Source organism: Nilaparvata lugens, chromosome 4, assembly GCF_014356525.2.
Source record: "Nilaparvata lugens isolate BPH chromosome 4, ASM1435652v1, whole genome shotgun sequence".
NCBI lineage: Eukaryota > Metazoa > Arthropoda > Insecta > Hemiptera > Delphacidae > Nilaparvata > Nilaparvata lugens.
Genome location: NC_052507.1, coordinates 51,811,092 through 51,833,953, shown reverse-complemented (window position 1 = coordinate 51,833,953; position 22,862 = coordinate 51,811,092). Strand labels below are relative to the sequence as shown.

Below are 22,862 nucleotides of genomic sequence, written 5' to 3'. Positions count from 1 at the left end.
GGAAGTGGAGGAGGAGGAGGAGGAGGAGGAGGAGGAGGAGGAGGAGAAGGATGAGAGCATGGTGGCGATAAAGCAGGAGAGAAAGGAGAAGAATAAAAACAAGAACAAGAAGGAAAATAAGAAAATGAAAAAGGAGAAGAAAAACAAAAAAAATGACTAGTTACTAAAAAAACATTCATAAAGCTTCAAGTATGGAAAGAAATAAGTACATAAAGAGAAATTGGCATCAAAAATAATAAGATCACAATTGCAAAAATACGGAAAAACGAGATTGAGGAGCAGGAAGATGATAAAGAGGCGAATAGAGGAGAATGAAAATACGAATAAAGTAGATAACGTGGGGCCCCAGGGGGACGGAGACGATCGATGGTCGATGCCTCACCAATGCTGTTAGCATAGGCGGCTGGCCGGCCGGCCATCTTATAGCACACACAAAAAACCGCACAAGAAATAAATTGCAATTCCACTTGGGGATTCCTCCACACCACCCCAACTTCACCCCACACCACCCCCGATCATGTGCCTTCTCTGTTTGCCTTCAATTTTGTAAACGAGTGAGGTTATAGTGTGAGATGTGCATAGTCAGCTGCCGCGCATTGTTGGCCAATGCCGCTCGCATTGTCATCTAGCGGCACGATCGGAAGTTGAAAAAAAATAGCCCTCGTATCATTTTTCCTAGTTGAATGAGATATCAAGCAAGGAGCGAATCTCACAAACCTTTCTCATTTCAATTCAACATTAAACTCACACAATAAAAATATATAATAATTGAACTCATCAGCTCATTGAACTTATGAGGCGGAAAAAAGCAATGAAGCTGGATAAAATGAATCAGTTTCCACGTTTCCAATTGATTGAATTCAAATATCTGCAAATGGAGGTGTTGTTGTGACATGCCAGTCGATTTTCGAATCGCCGAGCCAAATTTCAATGGCTTTGTCTACCCACACTAGCAGTGCTCTGAAGTGGTGGAGCTCTACACGAGTACACAAAATAAATGGAGATTGAATTGAATTTCCCGGAAAAGGAATCAATCGTGGCACTCAAAGTGCTTTCATCGATTGCTCCGCCAATCACCACAACATACATGCTATTAGTCTGCTAGAGAGGAAACACGTTGCATGGATTTCATTAATTTGAATTTAATATTTCAGTATTTCAGGGAATAATCAATTTCAATTCACAGTTTTAGGTAAAAACGGTAGAAAAGTCGAAAAGGAGCTACAGTGGAAGCAGTGTCGTTGAACTAAAAAAAAAGGATGAGAATCGGTCGAACCCAAAAACCCAAGAAGTTAAACAAACTAGAAAGAGTTGCGATGTTGGATCACCACCGAAAGAAATCGCTTTGTATAGATGTTCCCCTGCGAATTGACAGGACGCGGTTTCAATGTGGTTGGAGAGAGTAGGAGAAGGAGGAAAAGGAGGAGGAATAGCAAAATGGTAGTAGAAAAAGGAGGAGTAAAGAGGAATATAGAAGAATAAGGACAAAAACCCATGTGATTCGATTTTGGAACTAGGAGGAACAGGGAATAGAAGGGAGCACGGGAGAAGAGAAGGTAGAGTTTAAGGGTAGAAGAGGAAAACAGATTAAAGACCGAAGCAGAGTAATGAAGACCGAAGAGGAAGAAGAGAACGAATAAGGAGAGGCTGCGGAAGGAAGAATTTGATCTAGACGAGAAAGAGAAAAAATAAAAGATGAGGATAGCAGGAGAAGGAGGAAGAGGAGGAGGAGGAGGAGGTGAACAAGAAGGAGTAAGATGAGGAGGAGGAAGTGGAGGAGGAGGAGGAGGAGGAGAAGGATGAGAGCATGGTGGCGATAAAGCAGGAGAGAAAGGAGAAGAATAAAAACAAGAACAAGAAGGAAAATAAGAAAATGAAAAAGGAGAAGAAAAACAAAAAAAATGACTAGTTACTAAAAAAAACATTCATAAAGCTTCAAGTATGGAAAGAAATAAGTACATAAAGAGAAATTGGCATCAAAAATAATAAGATCACAATTGCAAAAATACGGAAAAACGAGATTGAGGAGCAGGAAGATGATAAAGAGGCGAATAGAGGAGAATGAAAATACGAATAAAGTAGAAAACGTGGGGCCCCAGGGGGACGGAGACGATCGATGGTCGATGCCTCACCAATGCTGTTAGCATAGGCGGCTGGCCGGCCGGCCATCTTATAGCACACACAAAAAACCGCACAAGAAATAAATTGCAATTCCACTTGGGGATTCCTCCACACCACCCCTACTTCACCCCACACCACCCCCCGATCATGTGCCTTCTCTGTTTGCCTTCAATTTTGTCATCATCAATTTCACATCGTTCCATCATCGGCCACTGCAAACTAGTCAGTACGGTCGGTTTCCTATAACTTAGCAACATAACTTAGAATTATTGTGGAGAACGACATTCTAAATTACTGTGATATCGACTGATGAAGAATTTGATACCCTAAACATAATGGGTTAGATACTCAACCGACGACGAAATCTAGAAGGTTCAACTAATATATAGAGAAGTTTATGCTTACATTCCCCCAATAAAATTGTTGTAGTTAACAGGTCGATTATATTCGAACCCTAGATCAGGGTTTGTAGATTTTCACTATTCATCCTGCAGATATTTTTTTCTTAAACGGATATTACTTTCTATGGATTTTCACTTTATATCCTGCAGATTTTTTTTGTTAAACGAATGATAAGTTACTACTTTTCATACGAGTGTATAGAAGTTATCATATACAGATTAGAAAAAAGTGTTTTTTTCATGACGGGATAATTAGGATTCTGAACGTCACTGGAGATTTTGCCCACCCCCGCAACCACTCTTTACAACCTTAATCACATGGCCATTTTCATTACCAAGGATTCCCTCCCCTTTTTTCATTGCTGTATCCCTCCCACACCAAGCTCAACGTTTTGTATTCCGAGGTTTTTAATTACGCAAAATCTAGTACATTTGTGTTATCTGTAGAGTACTTTTAGTAGTATGTGTTTCAGTTCTTCCACTCAAGAAATGGTACGGGTATTTCTGCTAGTTCTCCACTCATTATCTTGTTTCTAAGTTTCACCATTTACGGATGTGGAGCATTCCATTTCTCATTAGCTATGCACCATTTAACCATATTTTCATGGTTCTTACTGTACTCGCATACAGTAGATTAGCTTCATATCTGCATTCGGGTTATGATCATAGCCGGGCATTTTTCAATGTTATTTCTCTATTCTGCTACAACTGTATTCACTGTGACAAAAGAACAGTTTACAAAAGTTTTATTTTTCTATATTGTTCATCATTGGCAAGTTGAATATTTAATTATGAACAATTTGCACCAAATATTCTAATTTCTATTGGTTTTCGCGAGAGACTCTGATTAATAATTTCCATTATCACTGTAAAGCTATCAAAATTGTTGAAATCATAACTGGTCCATGTGTGCTGGAATCTGGAATCCCTCTTTCCATAGTTATTTCTAGAGTTTTGTTATAAATTGTCAATAAAACGAGCATAAGCACAATGTTGAACTCATTATCATTTCGAAGATCTACACCTTTTCCAACTGTATTTGAGAAAGTATCAATTGTAATTGAGAATAGTCCTTTACATTTGAGAAAACGTGAGATGTAAATGAGAATAGTCAATTGTATTCGAGAAGTCATCACTTGTAATTGAGAATAGTGAATTTTATTTGAGAAAGTATCATTTAAATTTGAGAACATTCGATTTGAAATCGAGAAGTTGTCAGTTGTAATTGGGAAATGATTTTAAAAAACCAGTACTTCCATAGAACTGTACTCATGTAAAATAATATATTTAATAATCCAATTTTTTGAATAAAACAATATTTTCAAGCACCAAGATCCATTGAAGAATTGCCGAATTGTTTGATCAAGAGATTTAATTGATTGATAATAAGGCTCGATATTGCGCCGTAAACATAGAGAATTTAATCTTCATCAAGTGCAATGTTTCACAAAATGTTTGGTGACTAACTTATTTATTATATTCATAACTGATACATATTTACATAATATAAAAACGTGAAATTGAAACTGAAAATAAGGTTCTAAATATCATAAATTTCCTACTTTTTTAAAACTATATTTTGGTTACTAACTTATTTATTATGTTCATATCTAACTGATACATACTTACATAATATGAAACAAACTAAAAACTGGAAATTGGGGTTTATCATATTATAAATTTACTACTTTACTACATCTACTTACATCTACTACTTTATCATATTTACTATTTTTGTAGAACAAGTTGTTCCTTGTAGCCTATTGGATTTTTTTATTTTATCTATGGTAATCATTGAAGCACATTCTGTTTGGGACTGAGCAAAGACGTACTCCACATTTTGTGCAATACACCTTGGTGTACCCAGTCTTACACAGCTTCCTTGTTTTGCAAAATACCCATGTTCGTGCCCAATATTTCTTCCAGTGTCTGGAGAAAAAGGGAATTATGAAGCTAGGTTACACTATGTAGCAGAGCTACATGTAGCTCAGCTATAAAGCTCTGCTACAAGTTCAAAGAGTGACTTTGGAGATATGCTATATAGCAGTTGAGCCTATTTTCTCAGCTATATAGCAGAAAATGAGCTATCCAAAATTTACAAAATTATCCAATATCTTCTCTCTCTTCTCTGTGCTGAAAGCATCACAGTAGCTTCGCCGAAAGCAGTGGCTGCTGCAAGAACTACGTACATTCTTCTTTGGCATCTGGTTGGGATAACTAAGCAGTGAATAGTGGTTTATTCCAAACTATATGTAGCTCTGCTACATGAAATTTGCATAGATCTCCTTATAGCAGAGCTATATGTAGCTCAAATTTCATATAGCTCCCCAGCTACATATAGTGTACACTACTATAATGTAATGTATAATGTACTATAGTGTACAACTACATATAGTGTAAACGTAGCTTTAGGCTATTTGCTTTCATACCAATGAGTCCTGTAATACAGGACTGCTGACTCAGGTAATGATTTAGATTGCACAGGTAAAACAGACTTTTGAAAATAAATTGGAGAGAATCTTACCTGTACATTCTCTTGTAGAGGATCAGCAATAATATTACTGTCCGGTATCTTGATTTCTAAAAAACTATTCAACTCATCTTCAGGAAGATTCATGAGTTTGTCTAAATCTTCATTATCCAAGATTTTGTACATTATAACGAAAAACAATCATCCACAATAATTCAATAAACAATAACTCCACGAACGCGTTTGAAAACTGAGAGAAACACAATAACATAACCTCAAAGTCTCCTCACATGTGACTCCTCTAACGGCCCAATGTTGTTCTAAAACAACAGACATAAAATTTTGAATATAAATGATATTTTTGTTCAAGTTTCTATTCCTATGACTGATATTTCATCATGAAATAATAAACAATTATATGGATATTTTTTATTCTTATTTTCAGTTCTTTAGAATTTTATAAAAAATTATAAAAACCGAAGAAAATTGTCACATTGAAGTGTTGGTACAATTGGATATGACAGCTGCTTTTTCAGAAATTAGACTGCATTTGAGTGCTCTCTAGTGGTATAATACTAAACTAGACTAATGTAGCTTTCAAACAAGGCCAGTAGATGGCAGATTCATTAAATCACTGATCCAATAGACATCATAGAAAGTCATGTTGTTCAGGAACAACAGTGGGATAGAAAGGGTTAAGAGACTTCTATTTTCCAGCGCTTCAAGGCGATCTCATTTCATAAATCACATTTTGAAAATTTTGAATTTTTTATAATTCGGTAATTCCCCCCCCCCTGCAAAGTCCCACATTTCAAGTTTCAGATAATGTATTTTATCTCTTCAACCGTGCATCATAGCTTAGAAGTTTAAGGAACTTCTATTTCTCATCGTCCTCCACCGATCCTATTGCATTTATCATCATACTCTAAATCCTATTTGTATGTGTGTTTGTGTGTGAATAGGCGGGCGTGTGTTAGTAGTTATGTTAGTGAGAGTAGATAGTTCCACTGTTCTTCGAGCTACTAGTATATATAACAAATATATAGTATTGTAAAAACTTTTAAAATTCAACATACGTAACAGAGAATTCTTCCCATCATTCTTGAAGTCAATTCTTTCATTTTCATCTCTTTCATTCTCAAAGTCAATTAAAAATTCTAGTTGCATTATATTATCAAAATTTCAGTTCGAATGGATGAAACTAGCACCAAGTAATGCTATGTATGTATGAGTGTATGTTATGTAACTATGTAGTGTGTTAATAAAACTAACAACAAGTAAAACTAATGCATGAGGAGAAAGAGGTTGAACAAAATCATGAAACCTGAAGGAAGTGGAAAATCGACGAGTCGAAAAATGAATTAATTATTCTAAGAATTGAAGAGTCAGTCCATGTTACTAAATTTAAATCTCTTTCCAAGTTATGCCAGAGTTAAGCAAAACAGAGAATGTAAAATAAATAATTTGTACTCAACTGTGTCAGACGCTTGAGGAAAATGATATTGTATTGTGAAGAAGATCTATAAAACGCGCGACTCAATTTAGCATGTTTTTTCAAATGTCTATCGACTATATCAACTAAGATATCATAATATGATGAGAATTACTATGGCGACATCCGTAATCTTTGATTCACACCCTACCTGCGTTTTTCACTTCATAACATGTCAGTCATAACAGTGAACAACATATGATATTTTCGTGATTTTTGAAGTATTATAACAAACAATTAAGCAAGTGCACTCCGATGTACTCAATCATCAGATAAAATTGAACAGAATCTCTAATGGGAGAAACAAGATATCTTCTTTAAAATTGAGTGCATTAGTAGAAAAGCGAACGAATGTAATGACAAACACATTAAAAGGGTGGTGTTTGGTTGGTTGGATGAATACACAGGAGCAGACCCAGCACCCAGCACCCAGCAACCAGACTGGGACACGTTCGTTAGTATTTGCACGTGGCTACAGTGGTAATTGCTTTAATTACTCCTATCAACTTTTGTTTCCAGAATAATACACTGCTTACTCTCTCAGCTCGTATATAGTTGAGTATCATTTTCACTAATCGGTAATTATTGAGATTAAAAAATCTCACAGTGTAAACTGAACTATTAAAATATACATTATGTTATTGAAATATTTACTTGATAATTAAGATTTGATACGATGATAGATAATCCAAAAATGCAATAATGCGAGCGCACTATGCATAGGAACTCTCATTACAGCAATTATTATAATCCAAGCGAAAAAGGTTGAAACTCAAATAGTATTGTTGGATAAAAAATAAGCAAAAGATTTAATATTAATTAATAGCAAACATAAATTGAAAACTTAAGTCGCAAACATTGAGGTGACATTCGACGGATAATTCAATCTAATCATAATATAGGTTATTATGGTTAAGTTTGTAAAACTACGTATTTACCTTTCGAGAAATCGAGTCAACGTGATAATTAGTACCTGGAACAAAAAGTGATGATAAATATTGGAGATATCATTCAGATATTGAATGTAAGTTGTTTACTGATTTGGAATATGTTATGCCAGTTTGTTTTTGAACCAAGAGAAGCAACATCCTGACAAGGACGAATCGAATTGCTTGTATTCAAAAAGAAACAGGGGGAGAAGAAGGTAAGATGTCTCTTATAACGAAAAATAAGTAGACGAAGAAGAATGAAAGTGGTATATTGGGAAGAATCAAGATGAGGAAGATGAGGAGGTGGAGGAAGAGGAGGAGGAGGAAGAGGAGTAGGAGGGGGAGGAGGAGTAGGAGGAGGAGGAGTGGTGGAAGAGTAGGAGTAGAAGGAGGAGGAGGAGCAGGAGGAGAAGGACGAGAAGGAAAAAAGGGGAAACGAAGTGGCCGATCCATATTTGAAGCTGTCACTAACATTGTTTTCAATCATGTCTGAGTGGAATTGTATTTTTCATTCGACGCCTTGGTAACGGACAGGGCTTCTATTTCTTTGACACAACTCGTTTCTCTTGAAACAGTTCGACTGTCGATTTGACTCTCACCCCTTCTTCGATAAATCAGCAAGCTTTCGTGTCAACGAACTCTTACAGTTGCTACCAACCTCAGAAAACAATCAATTCCTTATCGTAAATGGTAAATGGTAAGTGGAAAGCGTCAATTATAAAATATTATCTCACTGTATTGATTGTAATTGGAATTCAGATTTATCAAGAGAAAAACAGAAACTTTCAAATTCATGAAGGTTCTCATCCATCCAGTTTGCTTATTCGTTACTTTTCAGCTTGGTACGATTTCTAAGGTCTAGTTTTCATGACTTGTGACTTACTCGTTTCTTCTTTAATGTACAGCGTAGTGTCTATTAGTCTTGGTCGTACTTTCAAGTTGGTAAAGTTCGTAATTCTTGAGAATAATATTGTTTTTCTCCTTATTATCATTTTCTCTGAAAGCTGACGGCACTTTATACATAAATTTGATACCCATATAAGAAGGCTTTTTCTCATACCGAGCTGTCCTGTGGTATTGTGCAGAAAATTTACTCTTATTTCTTGTGTCATGTCACAGTAAGTTTCTTATAAACTCTTTATCTCTTATTATACATAATCACTTCGTAAATGTACAGTGCAGGCACACTTAGTAGTCCTAGATCTTCAAAATACTCTCTGCAGGACTCTAATGGCTTAAGGCTTAGGACCTTTTATTGCTCTCACAGCTCTCTTTAGGATTATGAAATCTCCAACTAAATGTTTGAGACTGGAGCCTCCCCATACCAATATGGCATACCGAATATGCGACATAATGATGGCATGATAAACTGTACAAGTTAAGATAGTGTTCCCAGTACTTAATCTTGAAATCTGCCTGAATGCAAACACTCCAGATGATATTTTACAGCTCAATTGATCGATATAGTTATCCCAAGATAAGTTCTGGTCCAGCAGGACACCCAGAAATTTCACAGACAGAGGTTGTTCATCATTCACTCCATTTATTTGAACGTTTCTCTCTTCAAGTTATGCGTAATAATTTCTATGTTTGAATTGCAAGAGCAGCGTTTTAGTTCCATTTACTTTGAGCCTTTGGGGTTATGTTGACTGATGAATTGGGCAATGGCATGAAAATTGACAAAAGTATCTAATTCTAAATCTTCTGCATCCTTTGCAACAGTTTAGGAGAGAAGCCTGTTGTACTCTCCCAATCATAAAACCATATTATTAGTAATTGTATCATTAGATAAATTGATAAAATTGAACAGCAAAACTTCAAAAGGATAAAGTTCTGTAGCAGAAGCGTCAAGTAATGTTCATCCGGTCGAGAGAAAAGTACTCAGAAGAGAAATACGATCGGGCGAAATTAGACGAATTCCTGAACGTTAATAATTCATGTTCCGGATCACGAGCAAGCATAACCAATTTTTCAAACTTTTGCTGCTCGCACATTTAAAATGGCAACGTATTTCTTTTTTAGAGTGCCTTCATGAGGATGGTGGTGCAGGAGGAGGGAGGAGAATGAGGAGGAGTAGATTGGGACCACTCATCATATATATGTATGGCAGAAGACAGCCATGACATATAGCTGGATCGATTTTCAGTTTGGGTGTCCCAGTCGGGGGGGGGGGGGGGCAACAATATGACAAAAGTGAGATTCACTTCAAACGGTCACTATCTCCTATAAATGCCATCCATGGTTCCCATCCAACCAATGCTGATCGGTTGGAGTGTATCTCACAAAAGCACAGCTATGGAAAGAAACGGATGTATTTTCCTCATTTTTTTTCAAGGGCCAGAAAGAAGTTGAAAGCCACTGCCAACTCGATTCTTTCATATCAGGACGACTTTGATTCCGGATGACGCTTTTCGGGCATTGTGAAAGAATCCGGAATGAATTTTGGCGAGGATGTTACACACCGCACGCCATTGTACCATTCATGACGGCTGCACACGCCAAAGGTTTGATTAATGAACGGCAATGACGATTTTCTATGTTTCAGTGTGATGTGTCCATTGACAAGAATTCCTACACATTAATCTTGATGTCCGTTTTGAAATGAATACAAATCAGAAACTCTGATTGTATCATTTGCTAGATTTCTATTTTCAAAAAGTATGTGGTCTCTGCAAACATTCAAGGGTCTTCAATTTTATTAAGAGTACAGTAGAAATAAAGCACTTGGATAATTGCTTGCTCAAAGTGAGTCTCCATTTTCAGTAAGTATACATAAATAAATCAATCCTGTTCACTCGAGAATACGCGTAGGATGTTAATAATTTTAACGACAGTTCACTTTTTAATATTTGAATTTGAATATTTTCTACTTTAAAACTAACTGAGTGGTATAAATTATTATTATAAATTTGGTATTTGAAATATCGGAATTCAAAAGTGTGTTTTAAAAATGTTTTCCTCCACCTCCTGTCTATAGTGCTTACTTTACTCCCTGGAACATAATACTAAAGTGTCACGTTTTCGCTCTCGGAAGGAAAAAACAGGAAAACTCCCTAGAGCGTAAAAATAGCTCCATTTGAATAACATGGGAAGCATCTCTATTTTAAAAACGTGCATTTGAAATAGGTTAGAAGGTCTAAGCTCAGATGAGGAAGCATATAGAGTAGTCATTAAACCAACTAAATTCAATACCTCAACCAGACATTTGATCAATATGTGAAATTTATGTTTGTATGATAAAATTATTACGAACTTCATATCACTAAACTATCATTTTTTTATTCCATTTCAAAATACCAGCAAAAATACCATTCCTCATTAACTGATCAAATCTGAAACAGGAACTTCATCGTAGCTGTAGTTGTGGCGGCCATTGTTGTTACAACTTTTGCAGATAGCGCATAGCGGAGAACTGTGATTACAAGCCAGCTGTTTCTGTTTACTTTTAAGATCATGTTGTAACACATTGTTTGATCAAGTACGTTTTTAAAAATTATTTTATTGTCAGTTTTTATAAAAATGTAGGTGGAGGAAAAATGTTGTGTATATCATGAGTGAAAAATGTTTTTTCTCCCTCAGGAAGATTGTTGCCCTCGGCTTCACCTCGGGCTTCACACTTTTCCCTCAGGGAGAAAGAACAGTACTTTTCACTCTAGATATACAAATAACTATTTTAGACTAAAAATTTTGTTAAAGAGAGAACCAAGAAGACATAAATCTATTTCGGACTTTTTAATGTTACCAAATTTGAGAGAGAAATAGTATACTTGATTTTTCTCTATTGAGCTGTGCTTCATTGTAAAAAAAAGAATAAATGAAAATAACCAATAAAGAATTTCATACATGGGAATGAATTTCCAATTCAAAATAAAAAATAACATTTTTATATTTAATGGAAGCAGGGTTTGAGAAAATGACAGCTTGAAAGTTTTCTGGGTTTCGTTCGTTCAGTTACCAACTAAAATATCTCTGTAATAGCATATCATGAGTTAACAAATTCAAGTTTTCCTCAGAGTTAACAAATTCAGCGTTTCCATAAGTTCCACAGATTTGAAAGGTTGCATAACTATCGTAGGTTTTCTTAGATATACATGTATTTCCTACACATTTGACATATTATTTTGTATGGAGTATGTAGTTGCAGAAGTATGAAGCTCTAAAATCTTCATAATTCTATGTAATTTTTTCAATTTTCATTCTCTCTCACAAAATTGGAAATTGGAAGCAGCCGATGATGTAACAGAGAAAATTTTATGATACAAATATGTAGAAATGTAAACCAACAATCATCACTGATACACTCACCTCATTTCTACAAATATCTTCAAATCACATTTCTACAAGCGAGCAATACCCTTATTTGAGAGGTTTTACAAGTACAACGCAATTGCAATTATCACTTGGCTGTTGGGTTACTTTCGGGTTACAGTTGAGGATGTGAGCGCAAATTAAAGTCGCCAAGCACTAGAGATTAATAAAGGTTTGAATGGCGGTGTTCACATTGGGCGAATAAAGAAATTGGCTAGCGGCCAGCCAGCGAGCGTCCGCTGCTAATAAGCTGGCAAATCGTCAATGTCTTTAAATCACGTGACTGTGCTACCCAACGCAACGCAACGTGTTCGTTCGCTCGAGCGGCTATCATTCCAATTTCCTCCCCTCCTCTTCTTATTACCTCTCTCTCAGTTTTCATATAAATTTTTCCAGCTCTATTTTGGCTAACTTCATCTCTCTCAATTCGTTACTCACCTCACACTCTTCCCATTTTCTCTCTTTTATAGAGATTTCTGCTCTCTTCTACTCTTGTCTCACTCTACATTTGTCACTCGTTCTGCTTATCACAAAATCGACCTGACTGTAAAGAGAAGGGGAAGCATGACTACATAACAGTAGGAAATAATGAGAAGAAACCAGCACCAGAAAGCAGAAAAAAACAGGAATTGTGCAGACACTACAGTCAAAAATGAATATTAGAAAAGAGTGAGGACCAGAAATGAAGGACAGGAATGGAAAAAGGCTGCAATCATGTAGAAGAAGAAGAAGCTTCAACAGAGTTGAAAGTTGACCTGTAGAGAGTTGCCATCGATTTTTGGTAGAAAACGCAGAGATTGAATTGAAAGAGAATACAAAGATAATAGGAAATTGAGTGTAATGCAAGAGCATAGCTGGAAGAAAATTGAGAAAAAGAGAACAAAGGAAAGGAGGAAGGTGGCAGGAAAGAAGAATACTGGAGAGGAGATGAGACTTTACATTTACTCTACATTTATTAATCAATAGATGGATCAAATGAGTGAAGAAAGAAGAAGAGGATAAACACAAATATGGGGAGAAGGAGAACCACGAAGAGAAGTAAGGAAAAGAAAAACGATTAAAATGGGAACACGGTGTTGGGACATGATTAATGAGCTACGTCGGTCCATGACAGGACAGGAAAGCAAAGGAGGCAAATAGACGAAGGGACGTTGACATTCCAAACGAAACCGTTTCAAGAACACAAATTAACTAGTTAAAGATATAACTTTGTTGTTCCTGCTCTGTTTTTTCGAATAACTTTTCTACTTTTACTTCTCTAATAACTATCTAATTCTTCAACTTGAAATTGTAAATATCATTTTCCTTCTACTCGGTAGAAAATTGTTTCTGGCAAGCCACTTCAAATCCTGCCTGGTTCATTTATATGAGTATGAGTTCGATTATAAGTAGTGTATTAATACAGAATAGAATCTAAATTTATTATATTCTATACTCTCTGATTTAATACTGTTTATACAGTTCAATCAATGTTGACGACAAAAAATGTGAAAAGTTCAAGAAAATCGTGAAAAGTTGATGACAACAGAAAATGTTGAATGTAGGTTATTCAACTAGTTCATTGAATCAACTTAAGAGAGAACATTAACGTGAGATAGATGAGTCACTCACTCACTCACTCACTCACTCACTCTCACTGGCCAAGTGACAACATCAATTAAAGCCTCCCTTGCCAGCCAAGACACGTCTCAGCATTAGAAGGATCTGCCGACAACATCGCTCTTTGCACCGCATGGCATGGCTACAAGCCGCATGCCGCATGTGGCGTGCCTCTTGTGGCATGCCACATGCCAGGCAGCCTCACTCAATCACTGAGCACCAGACTCTGTAGACGACAGCACTGCAACCTTTGTAAGCCTTCCTCCCTACGTCTTTCATATCTCCATCATTCATCTGGCTGTACCTACTCCATTCCACCATTTTTCAATACACCTTGTTCTATACTCTGACCTTATTACTCCACGTTCACAATACTTATACGTATTATTATGCTTCATATTTTAAAATTAGGATGATTTAAATTATAATTGTATACTATCACTACTTCATCATTTCAGCTGAAGGTGACTCATTATACACTCAATATCGAGGCACCGAGCTTCGCTCGTTATTCATTTATTGACTTTTCATAAACCGAACACAATTCTTTAAAATGATTGGGGAAGTACTAACAGGCACAGCCCAAAACTGTTTCTTTCCCGAATTTTGATTTATACACTATAAATAGTCCAGAAAGTAGGTTATGTTCCATACACTTGAATTCAGGTTCAATTTTCTGTTCAAACATTTGAAAACAAAAAAATTATAATTCAGATTGTATACAAACCAAATTGAATAACAAAATAACACTCACTAATCACTTGAAATTGTCAAATAATGATCAACTTTGAAAATTATGATATACTATAGTTTAGGAGGATTATCATGTCATGTCAACAAATCAGATTATGTTGATCAAATCGATTAAATTGTCTAGCTAGATAAAATTTCTCGCTGATTGATTATGATCACACAGCTGGAAATAATTCTGTCTCTCTCCCACACAGGCACACGCATCTCCTGTTATCGAGAGACGACAAAATTATCATCTGTTTTTCAAGGATGAATTATTCTTTTAATGTCGTTCAACGAGTTTTCCAAAGAATGAGACCTAGTGCAATCGAATCTTTATATTATAAACCTACTATGTTCCAAATTTCGTGAAAATCGTTAGAGCCGTTTTCGAGATCCGTAGAACATAAATAACCAGAAATAAAAATAGCCAGATATAAAAAACCAGATAAGGAAAATAACCAGATATATAAATACAGAAATTGCTCGCTTAATATAATAGGATATTCATGGTAAAGAATCATGCGCCTGGTACTCCCGTTGGAAGGGTGACCACTTGAGACAGCTCCTCTGAATATGATTCATGAGTTGTAGAATCACTTCCCGGTGGTTCGGAGCCCACCCAAAACTTTAGGCCCATTCATCTCTCATGATCATCCGCCTCATTACCCACGCACAAATCTAGAGGTCATGTGGGCATCACCCTCAGGAAAAAAAGAAAAAATATTTGACAAGCTTTCATGAGAAATTGACAATTAGATCATATTAAGGACCGTACAGACTTAAGCGCCACGTAAACGTGGTCTTTTCATCAGCGTATTAAAACTGTATCTGACTGTTAATGTGCATCACATGATGCGAAGTGAAGTTGCTTGTTCGTGGCCCATAAATCTTTACGCACCATAAAAAACTTGAGGCACTCAGACATAATTTATTTATTGATATAGGTTCAATTAACTTTCAGACCAATTCTGTCATATTGAATGAAACGACTGGAAATCGTGACATCTATGAATTTATTGAAATATCGAGATACTGGATTCGATTGTTACACCACATTCGATTTCTGATGGGATGAAACTGAAGTAAAGAGCAGAATATACTTGTATTTATGGTATTGAGCAGGGAACATGATTGTTAGATGAGGTGAATGTCTGCCTATAAAAGCCACTCCCACTATGAGCGATTCATACAAACGTCACCGAAATGGCGGGTCATACATAAAACATGGTAATGAGAAACAATAAATATTTACAAGCAAAAATGAAACGTTTAAAAGTGATAATAGAATACCAATATTGAAGTATATTCCTCTACGAAAATGAAAAAAAAAAACAAACTGAGAATAAACTTTTCATTTTTTTTTCTCTTCAATATGCTGCCTCCTTCTTTATATAGTTGGGCACGGTCGTTGAATGTGTTCTTGTGGGACGAAGTTTTACATAGTTTTAGGTTCGATGTGTCGTTCACAAAGCAATACGGCACTTTGGTGTCTAAAATACAGAAATTCCATGCTGAGATTACAAATCCTCTTATACTTTGTGACAAGATTAATATCCGACAGAATTACAAATCTTGGAAAGTTATCTACTGTTTTATCTTCTTCAAGCGGAAGAGTTGAACACTATACAAGAAATTCTACTTCATGAAATACATGATGAATAGAAATGACGATTCCACGATAGAAGATATTATAAGACTGGAGAGTAAAGCATTCCGCACTGAGATATAGTTGAGAATGGATGTGCAAGGGAAAGACAGAGGTTGAAAGATAATGTAAGACTGAAGAGTATAACATTACGCACTGAGATATAGTTGAGAATGAATGTGCAAAGAAACGACAGTGATGATGTTGATGATTGAGGGGGGGGAGAAGAGGAGGAGGATGTAGAATCAAGTAAGATAGGAGAAAGAGGGGAACAGAGTGACAAATGAGTTTTTCACCCTGAATGATTTATCACTTTGAAAGTTGCGCAGACAAGTGAGTCGCCGAGACGAGCAGCTCTGAAACGTAGGTGTCTTTAAATACCTTCAAAGCATCATCTCCTTACAGTACGGTGATTTATATTTAAGCCCCTCCCATTTTCCCTGCTCGAAAAGCCCTAAATCCCCGGTATAATTACCCCCCAACTACCCTCGTTGTCGAAGAGTAACATAATGGATTGGCGAAACCTCAGCACAGCACAGCACAGCAATGCACTTACAACAGCAGCAGCTCCAGGAGAGGAGCTCCACAGAACATGCCGATAATAGTACACATGATGATGTTACAAAGTGATGCATTCATCATCTTTCAAACTCGAAACCAAGCTGCCTTGTTGTGAGTTCTGATTACAGCCTCGAGACTACTTACTTGTTACAAGAAGAAAATACGAAGATATGGGTTAGGTTCATTTCACATCTATAGTAGTATTGTAGTAGTAATGATTTTTTAAATCAGTCGTTAGAAAATTATAAGGCCAAAAAGATGAGAAAAACGGAGCCAGAAGGGGTTTTTTTCAAAATGTGACACCTTACAGAGCTTATACCTAGGAAATCATGAGAGATATGGAAAAATGTAACATATAAAACTTGTAGGGTTATTTGTAAGCTTCAATTCTGTATTCGACAGAAATTTCCGAAATACGCATATTGTTCTAGATATGTGCAAAACCCAAAATATGCTACTTTCAAACCACCCCCACACTCATAGCACAGGGGGTAGGAGTGAGGAATTTTGATATGTTTACTCCCTTACTATCCTTAAAAGAGCTGCGGGGTCGAAAATATTGTGTTCCAAACTTTTTCCCTCTATAATCTTTCGTTGACTGGACTAATAGTCGTTTTTGGATGATCTTTTTCATCAAACGTTTTGTTCAGAATTTGTCAATGCATCATAGATTGGGAAAAGATCAAAAAATTTATAAGAAACAAGAAAAAAAAGGATATAAAATGAAAAATAAGAAACAATGTGACCTGAGATTGATTGATTGATTGATTGAGTACTTTATTTATGTAGATTACAATATATACTGGCTTATACACTTATATACAATAGCTTACAATACAGCAAAATTATAGATGAATTTACATAATATAGACTAAGAAAATAATTATTGAACTGTATATGATATGAAAAAGCAATTTGTAATATAATAACTATAGATAATAATTATATTGTTATGAGATAGATAGGAATGATTATAGATAGAATGATCATAGATTATGAGAATGAGATAGGAAAAAGAGGGAGCTGCTGATAATCTATAATATAATAAAGGAAAGAGTCGGCTTATTCATGTAGAAGATAGGAAATTCACGAATGACGAATCACGTCTGAACGACTCAACTGATAAACATCTTGCATATATAACATTTTGATTAACATTGAAATTTTGCATATATATTCTAAATTTACCGAGAATGGTTATAGGCTTATTTTAAATTTTCAAGATTACAGTAGGCCAGGTTTTCAGTTTGTGAAGTTTTTTATTAGATGTTTGCGGAGTAAGGTAAATAATGTGAAATAATGGATCATGAGAAGAATTGAATAGGAGACACATAAGAAGATGATGCAAAAAATGGGAAGAAAAAAGGAGAGAAATGAAAAAAAAATGAAAAGAAAAATGATCGGTATAGAAGTGCGATTACGATGATGGCTGACAGGAGAAAATGAAGTGACAGCATAAAATGAGAATGCGAATTGAATAGGGAAGAGCAGTGCGACCTCAATGCCCTTTCGCCCTTCGTCACTTCCTTCCGGGATAATCGCAAGAAGAGGAGGAGGAGACTTGGCAGCTAGGGTCTCCTCCTTTCAGAGGACCCTATTCTCTTTGACAGCTCGAGACGCCGAGGAGGCTAGTGCTGAGAAGAAGACGATGTGAAGGATGACGAGTAGGAGGAGGAAGAGGAGGAGGAGGAGGAGGAGGAGAAGGAGGAGGAGGAGCAGGAGGAGAAGGAGGAGGAGGATGAGTAGAAGGAAGGAAGGAGTAGAGTTTGAATGATTGCACTCGAGCAGACAGAAAATTGAAGCCAATGTGAAGCCATGCAAAAGCTGATTAATAATAGCTGCTGACAATTACTCTAGACTTGCCACAGATCACATCTAACTGGAACACGTTTCTAAGACGTTGACGTTGGAACGGATGAATTGATTTTAAGAAAATTACAATACAGTATCAAGATTATAGTTACCAATATTCTAGTTGGTAGAACAAAAATTTATTTCAATTTTCAACGACTGGCTACACCATAAAGCTTATTGAATGAAGATTCGACATAAGTTTTAAGTCGGAATAACCAATTGGGCAAACTGTGAATTTATTTCAGTTTAATTGGAAAATGTAAATCAATTTTAGAATTCACATTCTTGCCCTAGAACTGATTCAGGAGTTGAAAAACTGAACCAGAAGAGCTCTATCGTGTATTATCGGAATTTTCAAATGATCACAAAATAAACATGATTTTGATAGATTTCGTACATTTCTACACTAACAGTTCTACACTAATCAGAATAGACATGATAGATCTTATGAAGTTGAAACGGTTTTTTATACCTACATCAATTGACAGCTTGTTGAATTAATACAGTGAAAGATGAGCATAGAGAAATAAAATGAGTGTCTCTTTTCTGTATAGGGCTACTTTTTATAGAAATAGAAAGAAAAATAAAAATCTCAGTACCCTTTTTGAATAATTATTTAATCACAACATGTTTCGGACATTGATGCCATTTTCAAGTGATATGAAGTAAATAAAATAAAGTAATTTTATGTTGTGAAGTAAACATGTTGTGATTAAATAATTATTCAAAAAGGGTACTGAGATTTTTATTTTTCTTTCTATTTCTATGAAATGAGTATTCTATTTCTGTCAGGTATTACCATACTATATCTCATTTTTAACGCAATTCGAATGTCGTATTCATTCAAATTCGAATTTATTTATTCATAAAAAAATATATTTACAAAACAATAGTTTAACAATAATATAATGAATATACTCCCTGAGTGGATGATTTGTCCGTATACAGGGAGGAGTCCAATTATTCACAATAATTGATTCCAGAATATTATGTATTCAAATATTGAATCTACACTTCAATTCTAAGAAAACAGTCGGGGCATCGTTATTAAATTCCATCAAATTCATCGTATTATACGTAGATCTATTACAGCAGAAGAAAATAATAAAAACTCAACACGAGCAGCATGAGCGCATCAAGAATCAGACATAAATGGGGTTGGAGTGAGAGAGGAAAGAAAGATATAGGTGTTAAGGTGAAGGTAGAGGAAAATTGAGCGATCCAAGTGAGAGCAGGAAAAAGATTGGAAAAGAAGAAGAAGTGAAGTTCAGAATAGGAAGGAGACATGTGGAAAATATATAACCCATGCACATTCTGATGTCGACCTTCCCAGCGCCCTGTTGCATTATGCATAACTTACATTTTTATTGGCTGTTTGGAGATCACTTCTTGTAGTGTTTGTTAGACGCAACAGAGAGGAATAGCCGATGAAGAGGAGGGAAAGAGGAAGAGAGAGGAGAATTGCACATCTTGGCCAGGATATTGATGTTCAAGCCACACGATATTGCTCCTGCTCCTGAATTGAATGTTGAGAAGCGACAACATGTCTCACCTCTCCCTCCACTCATTCTCTAATCGGCTTCATATCCATCTTCTTCTCCGAATCCTCCTTCTTCTCATTCATCATAGTCTACTTCTCCCATTCTCTTTTTGTCTATTCCTATTTCAATCGACCATTTTTTCCTCCTCACCTGTCCTATCGTGATCTAGGTTTTGTCTATTCCTATTTCAATCGTCCATTTTTTCCTCCTCACCTGTCCTATCGTGATCTAGTTTAATCAATGAAAAATGAACGTCCATACTTTATTCTTCTATCTTCAAACTAAAATTTTCTTTAGTTTATCATTCACTTCTATAACTTGACCATTTTCACAGCTGTTATCTGTGTTGTCAAAAACTCATTCTCTCCTAATCCTCAAAATTTTATTCTCCCCCACCATCCTCAAAACGAATTTTGCTTTCTCCTTCTTTACATAATTCGTCTAATACCTCATTTCCCATTCTGCACTTGATACTCCTACTATTTCCCCATTCATTTTGTGAATCTTCTTTTTTGACTGTTCTTCCCTTGTCTCCAACTTTTCTTTTACATCATTTTTTTTTCTTTCTTCTGTTCCACCACCATTTAAACATCCTTTCGCTTATTTCCTCTTCTTTTCCGTATCCTCCCATCATTCTTCAAACTTTTCTTTCTTTCTTTCTTCATCTTCTTTTTCAGCTCCTTCTTCATGTAATCCCTCAACATTAGTTTCCTTTCGCTGTTCCTTTTTTTCAACTGCTCCGCCTCTTCTCATCCAAAACTTCTCCCTTTTCCCTTTTTATTTTGAATTTTTACTGGCCGTCCATCCCTTCACTTTTCACCCATTTATTCCCCTCCTTCTTCCTCTGCCTTCAATTCCGCTTCTGAATGGAGACTGAATTTTTATTGGATATCATTGGTGAAGTTTTTCCTTCTGTAGAGCATCATTGTATTTTCTGTCGCTTCCTTCTACTTCATTTTTAGACTAACTTTTTCTTCTCCACCTCATTCTTCTTCGCTATTTTTCTTACCTTATTCTTGTTTTTTGTTCTTCTAGTTTTTCTTCTTGTATCGTGTCGTTCCTCTTCTTTTTCTACTTGTTCCCATTTTTTCTTCATCTTCTTCTTCTTCTTCTTCTTCTTCTTCTTCTTCTTCTTCTTATTCTTCTTGTTCTTCTTGTTCTTCTTCTTCTTCTTGTTCTTCTTCTTCTCATTGTTATTTTTCTTTCTCTTTATAATTTTTCTTCTTCTCATTCTTCCGTTCTTCTTTTCCTCCTTATTCTCCTTCCTTTACTACTCTTCTACTCTCTTCGTGTACCTCTCCCTTTTATTTAGACAAGTAGTGGTGTCTGCCTGGCCTTCTGACAGTGACTTGTCTGGAATTCACAGTCGCGCGTGCCAATTTTGTCGCATGCTGCGCACGAATCACGTGATTTCCACAATCTCGACACGTTCACGGGTCATCCGACATCTTGTGCCACTCTCCTATCACCCTCTCTCTTACTCTCAACTATGATCCTCTCTCATCTTTGAAGCAGTCCTTCTTCCTCTTAGGTCAAATCCAGGCGACCAGTATATCGACATCGAATATTTTTTGGCGGTCCAAATTCCCATTGAACCCACTTCATACCCTCATACCCTTTGAATACACAAAATAGTGCAAATAAATAAATAAATAAATTTTTATTGTCATTAAGCAACATTGGCAATAGACAAAGTCAAAACTATACTAACATTATGCAAGTCAGAAGGTTATGTAATGAAGGTATGTAATGATTACCTAATTACATATTCAATGGACTTTCTGTGTTGTTATCGAGATATTGAATATAAACGACTCTGTATTGTCAGAATCACTAATTTATTAAAATAATGTAGGAGAAATTTTAACATTTTACAAAAATATCAGTGTTTTTGACAATCGAGTCGTTTTTATTCTTTATTTTATTATGGGATGTTATTTTTCAACTTTATCATTCATATCCTACTATGAGATATAAGAAAAGATCTCTTTGATAGTATTATCTACCTCTCATTCTTATTAATAGACCAAATAAAAAATAAAACAGTTTCTAATTGCGTGTAGCGTCATTTTTGAACAGTGTAATCGACAAATTGTGAAATTTCTTTGGCCTATGGAGTTTTACAAAATCTCTAAGATCTACTGATCAATCCATATTCATTCATCAAGTAACATTGCAATAACGGGATGAAAATAGACATGCTGTAGCGTGGTATTGCGATTGCGTAGTGTAGTTAAATAGACACATAGTTTCGCACCCACTGATCTTCTTTCGAAATAATATTCTATAAGGATTCCACAAAAGATATTTTCAATAATTTTTATGCATCTTCAACAATGATTGAATGTTTCAATCATAAACAACTGATCTAACAATCTGTGTTTAATTAATATGAACAAGAATGAAAAAGGATATATAGATTGTCCCGGAAAAAACAATATAAAAGAACTGAATTATATCAAAACACGTGTAAGATCGTGAAAAAAACTTTTGCTTCAACCTTACAGAAAAAATACCTCAATATCCCAGAAGCTCATAATATTATTCATTTCGTCGTAAAACGTTTTTTCCTGGATGTCTGTTAATCCAATCATTGAATATTTTCATGAAACTCATGATATTTGATTTTTCTTCCAGTTTTCCACTGAAAATTCTCAAGAAAACTCTTCATTCAATCCCTTATCTCACTCATTATTAAAAACTAGAAGTATTTGAAAATTGTCTTGAATGAGAATTACATCGTTCTCAGAATAAATTTCCTTTCCTGCATTATTATTTCTTTTTTATTGGGAAGGTGAATACAGTAATGAAATTGCATCTTTCATATTTCGCCTGAACTTGCTGAAGCTCTTACTGTGAGGAAAAATATTTATTTGTATCTGTTCTTTATTAGATTCATGCACAATGATTAATACCGAGACATAAAAATATTCCCGGGATGACAAATAATTTCTTAAAAGTATTGCTCATCGAATTTCCATCTAGCTGTTTACCCTGTTGTCAATATTTGCAGTAGCAGAAGTCTTCGGGCTGATTTGCAGCATTTAATTTGGATTTTCGTTGATAATAATTATAGAAAATACGTTCTCATCTCTAATTTTTAATATCACTACACTTACAATGTATTATTTCAAATGATCAAATCTCGAAGATCATAAAGGAATGATTCATTGATGAATAATAAGGTTAATAAAGTTTTCAGTTTT

At 35.5% G+C, this 22,862-nt stretch overlaps 1 protein-coding gene across 2 annotated transcripts in view; it reads right to left on the bottom strand.

Annotated features, from left to right (window-relative positions):
• The window catches only part of LOC111053472 (cytoplasmic polyadenylation element-binding protein 2), a 483,681-nt gene that overhangs the window by 182,041 nt on the left and 278,778 nt on the right, over positions 1–22,862 (bottom strand). The gene's annotated exons all lie outside the window — the stretch shown is intronic.